Genomic DNA, 7,627 nt, shown 5'->3' with positions numbered 1-7,627 from the left:
GCGCATGGTGACCCGCAAGAACAAGTCCAGCACCAGCAAAGGGCGCCGGTGGCCACGGCGGGCTGCCTCGCCTTCACACCCGAGCTGCGCAGCGTCACATGGCCAGGCAAGTTCAAGCCTGACCTCCCTCCCCGCTACGATGGCACAGCGGACCCCGCGGAGTTCCTGCAGCTCTACGAGCTGGGCATCGTAGCCGCCAACGGAGACCAAAATGTCATGGAGAATTGGTTCCCCATGGCGCTCAAGGACGGCACCCGCACCTGGCTCCCGGCACGATCTCCTCCTGGAGCGAGATGCGCACCCACTTCATCGCCAACTTCCAGGGCACTCGCGACCGGCCCCCGGCCATGAGCGACCTGCGCCGCATCAAGCAACAGCCGGGAGAAACCCTGTAGAAGTACATCCAATGCTTGAACTACGCTCGCCTCAAGATCCCCAAGGTAACTGAAGAAGCTATCATCTCAGCCTTCTCCGACGGCGTGCGTGATGTCAAGATGAAGGAAGAGCTAGCAATCCATGAAGACATGTGCATATCCCTGGAGCTGTTCAACTTGGCGACCAAGTGCGCCAGGGCTGAGGAAGGGCGCCTCTCCCTCCTCGAGCTCCCGGCAGCCGACCCGGAAGAAAAGAAGCCCAAGGCCAAAGACGTGAAGCGCAAGGGGGCTGCCGTGCTAGCAGCGGAACCGGACACCAAGCGAGGCAGGGATCAGCCTGAGTCATCCAAGGGCGGACGGTACTGCATGTACCACGACCTCCACACCCACAACACCAATGAATGTCAAGAGCTCAGAGCCGTGCGAGATGGGCGAATCAGCCGACGCCCAGAGTGCAATGACAGGGGCTATGGCCGAGAAGGAGGAAGAGGTGGCGGACGATGGGAAGACCGTGGCCTTCGCCAGGGATGGCATGACCGCCCTCGCGAGGACCGTTGGCAGGATCAGCCTCGCGAGGAAGGCTGGAGGGACCAGCCTCGTGAGGGCCACCCGCACGGCAACACAGGCCTCCCTCCTCTGCCGCCTCCACCAAGGAGGAACGAAGACCAACAACAAGACGATGGGGCTGGGGGCTTCCAAGAGCCGCGTGCAATTGCTTGCATCTTGGGTGGCGCCCAGGCCCCAGCCTTACAGCACATCTTCAAGAAGTTTGCTCGTGAGGTGAATGCAGTCCTTCCCAAGCTTGAGGCCACACGCCATCTTAGGTGGTCTTCGTGCGCGACCACATTCAGTTCCGCAGACCAGCTCAAGTGTGCGGCAACGGCCGGAGTCCTCCCGATGCTTTGCTCCCCAGTCATCAGCAACATGCAGGTCACCGGGACCCTCATCGATGGCGGGGCAGGACTCAACGTCCTGTCCGTCGAGACGTTCGACAATCTCCAAGTGCCGTACGACCAGCTTCAGCCAACCAATCCTTTCTCGGGAGTCACCGATGGTTCCACTATTCCAATTGGGCAGGTTCGCCTTCCGGTCACCGTCGGGCAACGCAACAACTACCGCACCGAGCTCATCGACTTCGACGTTGCTCACATCCACCTGCCGTACAATGCCATCCTCGGGTACCCAGCCCTAGCCCAGTTTATGGCAGTGACTCACCATGGTTACAATGTCCTCAAGATGCTAGGAAGCTGTGGAGTCATCACCGTACCATGTGAAGAAAGGGACGCAGTGTGCTCGCTTAAGCGTGCATTCCAAGCCACAGCAATCGAAGACCCGGATCACAGGAGCTGGAGGCCTCCCGAGGCGACCCTTAAGAAGAAGAAGACCTCACCTGCCCGAGCCACAAGGAGGCAGGCACCTCCGGAGGTATTGCGTCAAGATTTGCGCCCGATCAGGGAGCGCCGCCATCTCACGCATAGGAAGGCGCACCCGGCGCCCTCCTCAGGCAGGGCTCGGGGGCTCTCTCTTGGAGAGCCGCCGACCTTGCCAAGGTCGCGGGGGAGGCGCTCGGGCACCACTTGGAGGGGTGCTTTCAAGCACGCTTCCCTCAGGAAGGTACAAGTCAAAGGAGACCAAACCCTCAGGAGTTCATCGCAAGGAACACCCATGAGCTACAAGAGTCCAGAGTCATGCGCCGCAGCCGCCGCCTACCTGCCGTGGCCCCACACCTAGGCGAGGATGGAGGACTGCGCGTCTGCGTCGACGTACTAGGGCTCAACCAAGCTGCGTCCCAGAGGCGCCTATGGCCTTCGGCCGTAGGGCGCTGCGAGGGACCACCTCACAGCTACGTTCGCATGCCCTTCGGCCTGCCGAGCGCGGTTGCCGCACATCAGCGCCTGTTGAGGAGCATTCTGGAGGCTCAAGAGGTCAGGCATCCCGCGGTCCTGGCGTAGGTGGCGATGGTCCCCGAAGACCTGCACGTGCCACCGGAGCCTCCCGAGGCCCCTGGGCCTGGGGGCTCATGAGGGCCGACGTCTTCACCACGCATCGCTCACTTCCTCAGCATCACTTCATCTTCAACAGCACCAGGTGACATCTTTCAGAGTTCTACTTTCAGCTGGGAGCGCCCATAGGGCTGCACCATTCTCAGGTCGCGTGGGTCCGTCCCCGCGGCATGTATCCATTTTGCTTATGCTCTTTATTTACCTTGTTGGGGGCGCCCCTCGGGTTGCATCATCCCCACGCCGCTCGGGCCCGACCCAGCGGCGGTTGCTTTTACCTGCACTTGCTTGAAATTGGATTTCCTATGTGCTTAACATACCTGACCTAATCACCTGCTCGATCGATGCCTATCTGACGAGCCGCTTGCTCTGGCACGGCGCGTGTGCACGGATCCGTCCCTGCAGCATTGGTAAACCTGAGTGGTCGAGCTCTGGCCGCGGCAGCCCCGCACGGCGCCACCTCGCCAGGCCCTCAGTGCCCTGACCGCTCCCTTGGAGTGACCATAGGTTGGCCGGTGACCGTAACGACAGGCCTTGTTTCTCCTCATGATTTGTGTGTAGGAGCTACTCCAGGAGCAACGTTGGGGGCATCGAGAGCTCTCTCTCCCACTCTTTGGCACGGACCACTTGCACGTTAAAGGGGGGGTACCTGAGCATCGCGACTCATGTGCTCCTACTGGCTCTCCAGCCCTCACCCCCTGGCCTTGACCCACGGCATCGCAACCTGTCATACCAGCGGCGGCTGAGCTCGCTCGAGGGCCGGGATCTGAGGACGTAGAGCGTTAAGGAAAGTGCGAGGGAGTGGGAAGAAGCTCGCGAGGGCCTCACCCAGCAGTACCTCGGCCACCGCCTCTCGGGTCGGGCGTCTCTCCGAGGAAATACATCAGACGCACAAGATAAGTCGCGCCCTCGCAAGAGTTAGACCAACGCAGCGCTAAATCCCTGCCCAGTGCAACTCTGTCACGGCGACGCTACCTTCCTTTCTCGCCCAGCAAGGATTGCTTGAGCGCTAAAGGGGACCTCCCGAGCATCGCGACTCGGGGGCTCTTACCGGACCCCAGGCCGCTCACCTCCTAGCCTTGACCACGGCATCGCGACCTGGCATACCAGCGACGACTGAAGCTTGCCTGGGGACTGGGACCTGTCAGCGTAGAGCGCCAAGTCCTCATGAGGATAGAAAGGGGGAGCTTAGACGGAATAGAACGGACACTTCACGCCAATTCATATTAAGGATATAGTATTTACAAAAGGCACGACAGGCGCCTTACATGCCCCCGCGGGGTGTTGCTTTAATTGCTCTCAGGGAACAAAAGGTGCTAACCCTAAGGGACGCTACTTGCTAACACCTCCCCAAGCGACGCCATCATCAACAGTGGGCTGCCCAGTGACGGCGCCAATCCCATCCAGATCAGTGGCGTCGGCGGCTCGATGCAGCTGCCCTACTCCGAGCGCAGCGCGAGCTTGAAGGCTCGTAGCTATCGTCGCTCGTCTCTGGGGTCGCAAGGAGTTCGGGGGAGCCGCTGAAGCCCTCAGTCCCTCCGCTGCTGCCTGAGGAGCTGCAGGAGGACCAACGGGTGGGGCTGGTCCTTGCCAGTTCGTCACCCCTGCCACTTCCCTTAGGGCAGCATTCCAGCCGGCGTCCTTCTGCATCAAAGACCTTGAAGAACATCAAGGAGGCGCCGTCATATTCAAGATGGATCACCAAGGTGCCGTCCGCGCGACAAACCCGGGCAATCTCACCCCAGCCCCGGGTCATGAAGACCTTGCCCAAAGTGACGACCGTGATCTCCGCTCCGGTTGCAGGGGTGCCACAGTCGGCGTGCTGCAGCCAGAGCTCCAGGGCCCCGCTCAGTGGCATCTCGAAGGCGAAGGAGGGAGGAAGGCGGATCCATGAAGTTGGAGGCATGGCGGCGTGGAGCAGAAGCTCACGAGAGGGGCACTCTGCCTGGACTCCAGGGGGGACGACGCGCACCACTGTGACTCGCCGGCATCGGCGGCGACGCTGTCGGTGTTGCTCGGCGCCCTCCACCCTGGGGCCTACGACACGGGCGTACAAGGGCAGCAGAAACCCAAGCGGCGGCTGCTCGTACCACGGCCTCGACACCTCCTGCCAGGCGCCTTCGTCCCGGCGAAAGAGGATTGGCCGCTTCTTCAGCGGGAGGGAGTCAGGACCCTCTCTGGGGGCCTTTCCCTTCTCCTCAGCTGAAAACCGGTGGATCGGTGCCATTGGTGCAAGAGGAAGAAAGGATGAAGAAGAAGAAGAAGAGGAGGAGGAGTAACGGAAAGGGGCGAACTGGCGGAGCTCATGCAGCCCCGTACTTATAGCCGGGGAAGGCCAACCGCCGAGCACCATGACCTCAGGTAATCATGACCCATATCTCTGCATGCAGGAACTTTTCAAGCTGTGCAGTTGCCGAGGTGTCGTGGGAAGTGCAGACGCCCACGTCCAATCAACCGCCACGCGATGCCCAAGGCCGCAGGCTGTTAGGGCCCGTGGCGCTTCGTGCTTGCCTCTTCGCTTCTCTGCTAAGCCAAGCCCACGCGCACCTTGGGCCCGAGGGCTACTGTCGGCGTTCTGGGAACGGGGGTCCCCAAACTTGCCTGCCTGCGGCCTGTGGCGTGGCTCAGGTGGGGGCCCAGTGCGGCCCATCTTCATCAGCCCAAGCTCAAGACCCTCGCGAGGGGCCAAGCCTCGCGGGGCGGATGACAGGAAGCTTCCTCAAGAGGGGCCTCCTCAGGCAGGCTCGCGAGGAGGCGGAGAGATCAATGCAAGGGTACCTCGCGAGGATCCCATGACGCAAGCCATGACGATCAAGGCCAGGCAGGCGCCAGGCGGGCGCCAGCCTGCGCAGGGTCCTTATTTCCCCTTTTTGGTGCAAAGGAGGCAAGCACAGGCCAAGGCATCAGGCAAAGGTTACCATTCTGGTGCAACGAGACCAAGACCAGCCGGACGGCCGGACGGAGGTCACCGTGGAGCCCAAGATGGCGTCATCACCAGTGCTTTTGGCAGCCGAAGACCACCTTTGGTCAGGATAACTTGTACTAGATGTTCCCCTTCAAAATGGCCAATTGTTGGCGCCCTTCCCGCTCAATTATTCGGGTTGAGGCCCAGCGCCTCTATAAATAGAGCTAGCCACCACAGAGTAGAGGGACGGCGAGAGATCTGGTAGGACCCTAGCAGAGAGAGGGTGGGAGGCGACGGAACTCACCCTAGCAGTTCATCGCACCAGCTCAAGAACACCTCTCGCGAGGCTGTTCTTCCCTTGTACTGTCCATCATCAGCCCCAGAGGCAATCCACCACACCACACACTGGAGTAAGGTATTACACCACAACGGTGGCCCGAACCAGTATAAACCTCGTGTCTTTTGTGTTGTTCATCATTTTCATCTTAGTTCGCACGAGAGGATCAGATGTAGATCGGTAGGGGAGAGATCTCCACGCGCACCCCAGTGTTCGAACCTCAAGGGTCTGCCGGAACCCGAAATCCCACAACTGCTTGCACAAGCTATTCAAACTCACTGTCTGAATCAGTTCGGTTTCCTGAGTCTCAACTACAAGCCGAAAGACATCGATCAGTTGTGCTGCGACAAGAAGCGGAAGGACTGTGGAAGTCCCTGGAGCATTCATATGCATACTTTCTGGTGCAACAGCAAGCGTTGGAGGATTTTAGCACCAAACAGGAAAAAGCTAATCATCTTGCTAAGCTTATTGCCAGCATGGTGGGTACCCAGGATAATGTTTCTTGAGCTCTTCTGAAGTTGTTTTAGTTATGCTCTTGTTTTGCTGCCGCGTTTATTTGCACTGGTGGCCAATTTTGACGGCCGGTGTATGTAATGTGCTACTTTGTTCCCTATATTTGCACTGGTGGCAAACTTTGATGCCTAGTGGATGTAATATGTGTAATAGCGGTAATAGGCTGGCATTAATTTCTTGCTTATTTATTTCCTTATTATCTTGTTTAGTTGTTTGCTTGTAGTCACTGCAGTTCTTTTTCTGTTTTTTTCTAGTGGCCACAATAGCCTATTTTTGGTAACTAGGCCAAAATAATCATGGCAACACACGGACTGTTGTAACCATGGGCCTCCTGCAGGTCGTATGATCCATGGGCCTTCGTCCGGCCGTAGGATCCATCGGCCTTCTATACGGGCCTTAGGGTCCATGGGCCTTCTACGGGTCGTACTATCCATGGGCCTCATACGGGCCGTAGGATCCATGGGCCTTTTACGGGGCGTATCATCATTTCGTCAATCATGGGGCGTACTATTCGTGGACCATAACAGGCCGTTAATAGGTCATATTTGATAACTCCATGAAAACAGCCCAACGGGTTTTTTTCACATGAAAACGGCCCAACGTATTAACGGGCCGACTGTAACGACGGGCTGAATTTGGCCCACAAGCAGAAAATGACAGTAACGGGCCGTATGTAACCGAATGCTGCAAATGAGCCCAAGAATCAATGGGACCTGAGAAGGCCGGAAGATAACTTGGGCTGGAAACGGCCCAATGGAATAACGGGCCGTTAATGGTTATAAAGTGATACACTGTTCATTATGGGCCAGTTTCACCACGGGTCGTTAATGGGCCAAGAGTTACAAAGGTGCTCATATGGGCCGAAAGAAGTCATGGGCCACACATGGGCCGGAAGTTAAAACGGACTGAATCATATTGGACGGCCCAGATGACGCTACTGGGCCTAATTCGGATAGGGCGTAACGGGCCCTGGGTTAGCGGGCTATAAATGGGCTATATGCGAACATGAAGTTAACAGGCTTTCCGTGGGCCGGCCCGCCACCTTTTGACCAAGTCAAATGGGCCGGCCTTTTCACAGGAATGGGCCTCTATTGGGCTGTGCCACGTGTCGCCGTATCATAGGCGCCTTCAGTCCAATGAGCAGATGACATCTGTCCCAACAGTGAGCCGACACGTGTTTCCTCCGGTTAATGATGATTTTACACGTGGAAAATCCCCATTGGTCGGGGCTGTTAACGGGTTATCGGATCCAAAACCCGACCCGACAGCTTAACGGCGTTCCGTTACGGTGCATGCCACGTGTCAGTCACCCTTGATGAAAGCACTTCTATGACGCGCGATTTATCGTCATGGAAGTGGACACTTCCATGATGATAATTTTGGTAATGTCATGGAACACTTCTACGATAGCACAGGTATGACTATCTTGATTCTGTCATAAATTTGTCATGGATGTACATGCATGACAAAAAACGCGACCTACTGTGACAAACACATA

This window comes from Triticum urartu, chromosome 7A, assembly GCF_056163025.1.
Source record: "Triticum urartu cultivar PI428250 chromosome 7A, HENAU_Tu73, whole genome shotgun sequence".
In the NCBI taxonomy this organism is placed as follows: domain Eukaryota; kingdom Viridiplantae; phylum Streptophyta; class Magnoliopsida; order Poales; family Poaceae; genus Triticum; species Triticum urartu.
Note: the sequence above shows the minus strand (reverse complement) of the source record.